The 10,861-nt window shown below is 36.4% G+C and overlaps 1 pseudogene; it reads left to right on the top strand.

The window, feature by feature from the left end:
- Window positions 3,162–4,240, top strand: Gm9411 (predicted gene 9411; annotated as a pseudogene).

Raw genomic sequence — 10,861 nt, forward strand, 5'->3', positions numbered from 1 at the left:
TTACATTTCCAGTGCTATCACAACAGTCCCCATACCCTCCCCCCTCACACTCCCCTACCCACCCACTCCCACTTCTTGGCCCAGGCATTCCCTTGTACTGAGGCATATAAAGTTTGCAAGACCAAACTTTCCAATGATGGCTGACTAGGCCATCTTCTGATACATATGCAACTAGAGACAGGAGCTCTGGGGTTATTGGTTAGTTCATCTTGTTGTTTCACCTAAAGGGCTACAAACCTTTTTAGCTCCTTGGTTACTTTCTCTAGTTCCTCCAATGGGGGCCCTGTGATCCATCCAATAGCTGACTGTAAGCATCTACTTCTGTGTTTGCTAGGTCCTGGCATAGCTTTACAAAAGACAGCTATATCAGGGTCCTTTCAGCAAAATCTTGCTAGTGTATGCAATGGTGTCAGCGTTTGGAGGCTGATTATGGGATGGATCCCTGAGTATGGCAGTCTCTAGATGGTTCATCCTTTCGTCTCAGCTCCAAACTTTGTCTCTGTAACTCCTTCCATGGGTGTTTTGTTCCCAGTTCTAAGAAGGGGCAAAGTGTCCACACTTTGGTCTTCGTTCTTCTTGAGTTTCATGTGTTTTGCAAATTGTATCTTGTATCTTGGGTATTCTAAGTTTCTGGGTTCATATCCACTTATCAGTGAGTACATATCATGTGAGTTCTTTTGTGATTGGGTTACCTCACTCAGGATGATGCCCTGCAGGTCCACCCATTTGCCTAGGAATTTCATATTCACTCTTTTTAATAGCTGAGTAGTACTCCATTGTGTAAATGTACCATATTTTCTGTATCCATTCCTCTGTTCAGGGGCATCTGGGTTCTTTCCAGCTTCTGGCTATTATAAATAAGGCCGCTATGAACATAGTCGAGCATGTGTCCTTCTTACCAGTTGGAACATCTTCTGGATATATGCCCAGGAGAGGTATTGCGGGATCCTCCGGTAGTACTATGTCCAATTTTCTGAGGAACTGCCAGACTGATTTCCAGAGAGGTTGTACAAGCTTGCAATCGGGTATTTGCTTCTTCTAGTTCTCGAGCTTTTAGACATGCTGTTAAGCTGCTAGTGTATGATCTCTCCAATTTCTTTATGAAGGCACTCAGAGCTGTGAGTTTTCCTCTTAGCACTGCTTTCATTGTGTCTCATAAGTTTGGACATAATGTCCCTTCATTTTCATTAAATTCTAAAAAATCTTTACCTTCTTTCTTTATTTCTTCTCTAAGTTATCATCGAGTAGATAGTTGTTTAGCTTCCTCATGTATGTGGGCTTTTTGTTGTTTTTGTTGTTATTGAAGACTAGCCTTAGTCCATGATGGTCTAATAGCATACATGGGATTAATTCAGTGTTCCTGTATCTTTTGAGGTTTGCTTTGTGTCTGATTATATATGATCGGTTTTTGAGAAGCTACCATGAGGTGCTGAGAAGAAGGTATATTGCTTTGTTTTAGGGTGAAATGGTCTGTTGATATCTGTTAAACCCATTTGGTTCAGAGCTTCTGTTAGTTTCACTGTGTCTCTGTTTACTTTCTGTTTCCATCATCTGTCCACTGGCAAGAGAGGGGTGTTGAAATCTCCTACTATTATTGTGTGAGGTTCAATGTGTGCTTTGAGTTTCAGAAACATTTCCTTTAAAATGTGTGTGACCTTGCATACGGGGCATAGATGTTCAGAACTGGGAGTTCATCTTGGTAGATTTTTCCTTTGATGGGTATGTAGTATCCTTCCTCATCTTTTTTGATAACTTTTGGTTGAAAGCCTATTTTTATTGGATATGAGAATGTCTATTCCAGCTTGTTTCTTGGGACCATTTGCTTGTAAAATTTGGCTGGGTGGGGTATCTGTGTCCTGGTGTCTGGGGATCTCAGTTCCAAAAAATATTTGGGTGGGATTTGGGGTCTCCCCTGTGATCCTGGATGAGTCATAATACCTGTGGAGTCAAGGTGCAATTGAGGTGTGGGCTGAGTTTGGTAGGATCCAGAGCAGAGGCTCTGCTCCCAGCACAGGTGCAAACAGGTCTCTGGCTGACTATATACTTTTTATTAAAATATTTAATAGTCATTATTTCCAGCATAGTTAAACATTAATTTGAGAAAATGCTAGATTAATTATTTTCTTTGGTCCAATTTTTGTTTATTAGAAGTAGCTTTATAACACTTTTAAAATTACTTTTGTATCCATTTTATTTATTTATTTTATGCAGAGCATACACGTGGAAGTCAGAAGACCACATGTAGAAATTGATGGTGTGTGTTCTGGGACTGAACTCAGGTTATCATGGTTAGCATTGGGCTCCTTTACATGCAGGGCTGTTTCAAGTGTTTAGTATTTTGAGTTATCTAATAGCTATGTGGAAATACACGTTTTTAAATAAATGAAGAAAATAAAGTATTTTCCTTGAAGTCTGTTTTATATTTTTAGCATTTTCCTCTCTAAAAATTGTTTTGTCAGTCTATTATTTTATTTTCAAAAGGACATAATTGAAAATATTTTAGTGCATAAATTTTTTAGTGTTTTGTCTTCCTCCTTACATAAAAGAACACAAGTATACATACCCCCTATGTACCTCTGCTTTTCTTTTACTATGTGTTATTGTGAAGATGTGCAAATAATGCACTACATGCATAATAACTGTATCTAACATGTAGACAGGCTACATTTTTTTTCAACAAATTCTTTGTTGACATGAGTTATTTCCAGGCTTAACAATAGTACTTTAATAATTGATCTGTGCAAAGATCTTTCCTGTTTTTGCCATCACACGTTTTAATGTAATAAGAAAAGCTAGTTTTGCTGGCTCTGGGGTAAATGTATAGATTATTTAGAGAAATACTGGTAAATTCTCTGCACAAAGGATGTACTACTTTTTCATTCTTATCTGATTTATCCACTTTTAAATCACAGCAGGAGAATTATGCACTGAGATACATGGTTAAATAAAAGAAAATTTCTTGAAAATGAATACAGTTCTACTTAAGTGGCATGTGTAATACCATCGAGTTTGAAACAATGAAACCTGGAGATGTTACACATTCTGTGGTAAAGAGTGTTCTGTTTAATTTACAATGCTGTGTGTGAGACTTTATTTCTAATTGTCCATCTAAAAATAATGTTGTCAGTGATGTTGCTGTATTTTGTAAGCAAAGAGTAAATTATATTGACAAGCTGAGCTTTGAAACAACCCACTAGTGTCTGAGGAGCCATTTTGAGCAATGGGGAAAACTAACTGACTGTGTGGTAATGAGAGATCCAAACACCAAGAGATCCAGGGGCTTTGGGTTTCTCACATACACCACTGTGGAAGAAATGGATGCTGCTGTGAATGTAAGACCACACAAGGTGGATGGAAGAGCTGTGGAACCTAAGAGAGCTGTGTCAAGAGAAGATTCCCAAAGACCAGGTACCCACTTAACTGTGAAAAAGACCTATGTTGGTGGTAATAAGGTACTAAAAAAGACACTGAAGAACATCACCTATGAGATAATATTGAGCAGTATGGGAGAATTGAAGTGATAGAAATTATGACTGTCAGAGGAAGTGGATAAAAAGAGGGGCTTTACTTTTGTCACCTTTGATGACCATGACTCTGTGGATAAGATCGTTATTCAGAAATACCATACTGTGAATGGCAATGACTGTGAAGTTAAGAAAGTATTTGTCAAAGCAAGAGATGGCTAGTGCTTCATCCAGCTAGAGAGATCAAAGTGGTTATGGAAACTTTGATGGTGGTCTTGAAGGTGGTTTGGTGGCAATGACAATGTTAGTTGAGGAGAGAATTACAGAGGTCAAGGTGGCTTTGGTGGCAGCCATGGTGGTGGTGGTGGATATGGTGGCAGTGGAGATGGCTATAATAGATTTGTCAATGATAGTGGTTATGGAGAAGGTGGTCCTGGTTATTCTGGAGGATGCACAGGCTATGGAATTGGTGGACAGGATTATGTAAACCAAGGTAGTAGCTATGGCGGGAGTGACAACTATGACAGCTCTAACAAAGGAGGCAGAAACAAGTTTGGAGGTGGTAGCAGAAGCAATTTTGGAGGTGGTGGAAGCTAAAATGATTTTGGCAATTACAACAATCAGTCTTCAATTTTGGACTGATGAAGGGAAGAAACTTTGGAGTCAGGAGCTCTGGCCCTTATGGTGGAGGAGGCCAGTACTTTGCTAAACCATGAAACCAAGGTGGCTAGGGAGGTTCCAGCAGCAGCAGTAGCTATGGCAATGGCGGGAGGTTCTAATTACATTCAGAAACCAAAACTTAGCAAGAGAGGAAAGCCAGAGAATTGACAGGAAGGCTACAGGTTACAACAGATTTGTGAACTCAGCCAAGTACAGTGGTGGCAGGGTCTAGCTGCTACCAAGAAGACATGTTTTAGACAATAGTCATGTGTGGGCAAAAACTCCAGGACTGTAGTTGTGATTAATTGTATAACACATTATTTTAGTTTCTGTTCTGTGGAAAGCATAAAGAATTCCAACAAAAGGTTTTACTGTAGACCTTTTTCATTCATGCTGTTGATTGCTAAATGTAATAGTCTGATCTAACACTGAATAAATGTGTCTTTTTTTTTACAAAAACAAAACACAACTTTTTGAATTATAGAAAATATTCTACTCCTAAAACTATTGATACATGCAAAATTTCTCCATGGAAAATATTCATAACCTTTTCTTCTGCCTTTTGGAAAGGACAATGTATGTTCTCACAGAAAGCCACCTTCCTTCAGAAGCACAAAGTAAGAGGCAGTAGATATGTCAGACCTGATTTTAATATTACACAATTCATACACACAATGAACTATCACATTACAATGAAATATGTACAATTACTGATTTTTGTACTACCAAAAATAAATTTGTTAAAAATAAAGAAAAATTAAAAAAATAATATTAATTAATGAAAGTTGAAAAGTATTATGTCCTTAAATGTAAATACTAAAGTTCAGATTCTAACAAAGAAGTCCATTTATGCAATTTGAGTCTAAAAAGGATTCCTCGGGAAACCAAATACTAAACATAGAACATTTGGTAAGTCGATATTCATTAAAATTAAGATAATATTTTATTTAAAAGACAACATGATAAAAAGTACAAATAATAGATCTTAAAAAACTGTTTTAACAGAGTAATCTCCATGGGAGTTATAACTGGAATATACCAGAATATCAGAATACATGTATATATATATTATATATATGTATATATACATATATATATATGCCTGTCTTATGCACACATATATGTTTACAACATGTTTATATGTGCTTCTATGTTATATTTGTGCTACATCTTATTGCATATATTATATTTATATATACACAAAACCCATTTCAATATTCAGTGCTTAAGGTCCATTAAGATGATGGAGAAAAATAAATAAGAACTTCCCAAGAAAGCACATTTTTGGCTACAAAACCAAATGGAAATAAGCTTGGCATTACTCATCGTCAAATAATGGCATTTATAAAGGCACGAGCTCAGCACCATCATATTGGCTCTAATTCCAAATGGTGAAGGGGGAGGAGTTAACTCAAATTCTCAGTTGTGCTGGTAATGAGTGCAAAGCAGCAGCACCACCCTCGAGACAGTGGCAGCTCCTATCTACGTACACATGCATCTACACTCTCCATGAATGCAAGTTTTTGTTTAGTAAAACAATGAAAATAAATTATTGCAGTGGCTTGGTTTATAATAACCCTAAAGCAGAAATCATGTAAGTGCACCATCATCAGATTAGATAATGAAGTTATATATTCACTCTAAGTTAGTTAACAGTTGTGGTACTGAACTACAGGTATGCATAGTAAAAGGCTCCTTCCTCATTAGGTGCTGTTATCAGTCTACCCCGTTGGCAGAGAGTGTAGAATTCATGCACCCGTCTTCTGGCAAGATGCTGAAAAACCCAGTATGTGCACATACTGAGCTGTAGAACTGCTATGAGATCAATAGTGCAATGGTGACTTCATGTGCCAAAGGTGACAGTCTACCTCACTCCAGTCCCTTCTTTAGCTTCTATAATCTCTCTACTTCTGTTCCTATGATGTTCTTGGAAGGCGTATTTAAAAGTCCCTTATTCTCTTCACATTAACTAGTTATGAGTCTTTGCATTTACTACTGCCCAATATAAAAGGGAGATTCTCTCAACAAAGCTGATGGCCATACTAATATAAGAATATATATACAGCCATCTAAAAGCCAATTTGATGGGCACATCTTCTACAATAAGCCAAGTAGCAGCAGAGAATTTTATCAACTTTAACCTATGACCTCCCTAGCTTCCAGCTTTTCAACATGTTTACAGTAGCAGATATGCATTTCATCTTATACAGGAGGCCTCAAATCCAACAAGAAAATGGTTAAGTCATAAGATACTCCTTATCTGTCCAGTTGGTAGTAAAACTTTTGATGACAATTCTCCTTATGTAGCCTGAATAGCAGACTCTGTCATTATGCAAACTAGCTTTCTATCTTGTTCCTTTTTGCTATCTCTGTATCCTAGAACAAAAATATGTGTTGTCTTCAGCAACAATATCTTGCATGTGTTCTCATAGGTAATCAACTCACATGGCAAATGCATTCCTCTTTCTTTTCTTTATGTTGCACCAAGACAAATGCTCTTTGTGTCATTAAGTTTACAATGTCTCCATGCCATGCACTGTCCTCTCAACTGTAAAGCAAATTAAAGCCTTCTTACTTTAAGTTACATTTAATCAGATACTTGGTTGTAATGAAAAGGGAAGTAACTAATGCAAAAAATAAAATGAGCTATTTTTCCATAAATAATAATAATGAAGTACTGAGTTGTGAATAAAATGAATAAACTACCAACACACAGTACTACACCAAAGGAGCATTATATATTGTATGTAAAGAAGCAATACATATACAGGAATGAAAAAAATCTATAAGAAAAAAATGCAGATACATAGTTGCCAGAGTCTATGAGGATGGGTGAAGGAAGAAAAAATGTTTTACACAAGGTAGTTTTACTTTAGAGCCATGAAAATATTCTCAAGCTAGAAACATTTTAAGGCACAATGATTAATATTAAATGTCATTAAATTGATTAGTTTGAAATGGTTATTTTTGTGTTTTGTGAATTTATCTTAATAAATTATTTTAACAACCTACTTCTCCTTGAATCCATCTGTTCACAATTGATTCTGTGTGATTCTTAAAATTTGTATATAAATATGTGTGTGCATTTGTCAGGCTCTGGCAGAGCCTCTCAGGAGACAGCCATATCAGGCTCCTGTCAGCAAGCACTTACCAGCATCCACAATAGCACCCGAGTTTGGTGGCTGCATATGGGATGGATTCCCAGGTCGGGTAGTCTGAAGAAGGCCTTCCTTCAGTCCCTGCTCACACTTTGATTCCATACTTCCTCCTGTGAGTATTTTGTTCCCCGATAAAGCACTGAAGCATCTACATTTTGGTCTTTCTTCTTCTTGGGCTTCATATGGTCTGAAATGAATATTGTGTGTTTCAAGGTTTTGGGCTAATATTCACTTATCAGTGAGTGCATGCAATGTGTGGTCTTTGTGCTTAAGACACTTTACTCAGGATGATATTTTCAAGTTTCATCCATTTGCAAACCATTAACAATGAAGGAGTGTTCCTCTTTCTCCACATCCTCACCACTGTCACCTGAGTTTTTGATCTTAGCCATTCTGACTGGTATGAGGTAGAATCTCAGCATTGTTTTGATTTGTATTTCCCTGATGACGAAGGATGTTGATGCTCTTTATGTGCTTCTTGGACATTCTATATTTCTCAGTTGTGAATTCTTTGTTTAGCTCTGTACCCGATTTTTAATAGGGTTATTTGGTTCTCTGGAGTCTTTGGTTCTTGAGTTCTTTGTAGATATTGGATATTAGCCCTCTATCAGATGTAGAATTGGTAAAGATTTTTTCCCAATCTGTTGGTTGCCATTTTGTCCTATTGACAGTATCCTTTGCCTTACAGAAACTTTTCAATTTTATGAGATCCCATTTGTCAATTCTTGATCTTACGGCACAAGCCATTGGTGTTTTGTTAAGAAAATTTCTATCCTGTGCCCATGTTTTCGAGGCTTTTCCCTACTTTCTCGTCTACTAGATTCGGTGTATCTGGTTTTATGTAGAGGTCCTTGATCCACCTGGACTTGAGCTCTGTACAAGGAAAAAATAATGCATGAATTTGCACTCTTTCACATGCAGACCAACAGTTGAACCAGCACTATTTGTTGAATATTCTGTCTTTTCCCACTGGATTTAGCTCCTTTTTCAAAGATCATGTGATCATAGGTGTGTGAGTCCATTTCTGGGTCTTCAATTCTATTCCATTGATCTACCTGAATGTCTCTGTACAGATATCATACAGTTTTTATCATTATTGCTCTGTAATACAGCTTGAGGTCAGGGTTGGTGATTCCCCCAGATGTTCTTTATTGTTGAGACTAGTTTTTGCTACACTGGGTATTTGATTATTCCAAAAGAATTTGATAATTGCTCTTTCTAACTTTATGAAGATTTGAGTTGGAATTTTGATGGGGATTGCACTGAATCTGTAGATTGCTTTCAGCAAGATGGCCATTTTTACTATATTAATCCAGCCAATTTATGAGCATGGAAAAATTTTCCATCTTCTGAGATCTTCGTTTTCTTTCTTCAGGGACTTGAAGTTCTTGTCATACAGATCTTTCACTTGCTTAGTCAGTGTCACCAAGCAAAGTATTTTTATATTTTTTGTGACTATTGTGGAGTGTCATTTCCCTAATTTTTTCAACCTTTCCTTTGAATAGAGGGAGGTTACTAATTTGTTTGAGTTAAAATTATATTAAGCCACTTTGCTGAAGTTTTTTTTATCATGTTTAGGAGTTCTCTGGTGGAATTTTTGTTGTTAGTTAACTATATGATCATATACTCTGCCAATAGTGCTATTTTGACTTCTTCCTATCCAATTTGTATTCCTTTGACCTCCTTTTGTTGTCTAATTGTTCTGGCTAGAACTTTGAGTGCTATACTAAATAGGTAAGGAGAGTAGGCAGCCTTGTTTAGTCCCTGATTTTAGTGGAACTGCTTCTAGTTTCTCTCCATTTAGTTTGATGTTGGCTACTGGTTTGTTGTATTTTGCTTTTACTATGTTTAGGTATGGACCTTGAATTCCCGATTTTTCCAAGACTTTTACCATGAAGGGGTACTGAATTTTATCAAATGCTTTCTCAGCATCTAATGAGATAATCACGTATTTTTTCTTTCATTTTTTTTTATCTTGTAAATTATGTTGTTGGATTACTGTATATTGAACCATCCCTAGATTCCTGGGATGAAGCCCACCTGATCATAGTGAATGATAATTTTGACGTGTTCTTGGCTTCAGCTTGTGAGAATTCTATTGAGTATTTTTGCATTGATATTCATAAGGGGAATTGGTCTAAAGTTCTCTTTCTTTGTAGGGTGTTTGTGTGGTTTAGGTATAAGCATAGTTGTGGCTTTATGGAATGAGTTGGATAATGTTGGGGTTATGGGACTGTTTAGATGGTTTATCTGATCTTGATTTAACTTTGGTACCTGGTATCTGTCTAGAAAATTTTCCATTTTATCCAGATTTTCCAGTTTTCTTGAGTATATGTTTTTGCAGTAGGATCTGATGATTTTCTGATTTTCTTCAGTTTCTGTTTTTATGTCTCCCTTTCATTTCTGATTTTGTTAATTTGAATACTGTCTCTGTGCCCTCTTGTTAGTCTGACTAAGGATTTATCTAACTTATTGATTTTCTCAAAAAAAAAAAAAAACAGCTCCTACTTTTGTTGATTCTTTGTGTAGTTCTCTTTGTTTCTTCTTGGTTGATTTCAGCCCTGAGTTTGATTATTTCCTCCTGTCTATTCCTTTTGAGTGTGTTTGCTTCTTTTTGTTCTACAGCTTTCAGATATGCTGTCAAGCTGCTAATGTATGCTCTCTCCAGTTTCTTTTTGGAGGAACTCAGAGCTATGAGTTTTCCTCTTAGTATTGCTTTCGTTTTGTCTCATAAGTTTGGATATGTTGTGCCTTCATTTTCATTAAATTCTAAAAAGTCTTTCATTTCTTTCTTTATTTCTTCCTTGATCTGGTTTTCATTGAGTTGAGCATTGTTCAGTTTCTCTGTGTATGTGGGTTTTCTATTGTTTTTGTTGTTAAGAAGACTAACCTTTGTCCATAGTGATCTGAAAGAATGCATGAAATTATTTCAATCTTCTTGTATCTGTTGAAGCCTGTTTTGTGAGTAATTATACAGTCAATTTTGGTGAAGGTACCATGAGGTGCTGAGAAGAAGTTAAACTTCTTAAAGTATGAATAAAAGGACAACATTTTGCTTTTCTATCAGTTCAATTTTTCCTCAGTAATTTTATATATCTACTTTCTGTATATTAAAATGTGTATGTACATATGTTTATATATGTGTTCAAGTATATCCATGTGCATATTTGTGTGTGTGTGTGTGTGTGTGTGTGTGTGTATGTGTGTGTGTGTGCACATGTATTGAAGGCAGAGCAAAAACTCAGATGCTTCCACTTAGCTTTTGTCTTCCTTTCCTTTGTTTAGACAGCCTCTGACTAGCCTGGAATCTCCAAAAGGTTATGCTAGCTGGACAGAAATATTGTAAGATCCACCTCTAGCTTTCTTCCTCGGTGCTGGCATTGCAAACTCAAGTGTGCAGCAACTTTTTTACATGAATTTTAAACAAAGAACTCAAATCGTTACATTGCCATGGCAAGTACTTTACCTATTGAAGTATCTCCCCAACACTATATATATTTTTATTTATTTACCAGAGGTGGTAGAAGGTCATAATTTAGAGAACAATACATATTTACAATCTATTGAGAATGATAACTT

The sequence above is a fragment of the Mus musculus genome, chromosome 17 (assembly GCF_000001635.26).
Source record: "Mus musculus strain C57BL/6J chromosome 17, GRCm38.p6 C57BL/6J".
In the NCBI taxonomy this organism is placed as follows: Eukaryota; Metazoa; Chordata; class Mammalia; order Rodentia; family Muridae; genus Mus; species Mus musculus.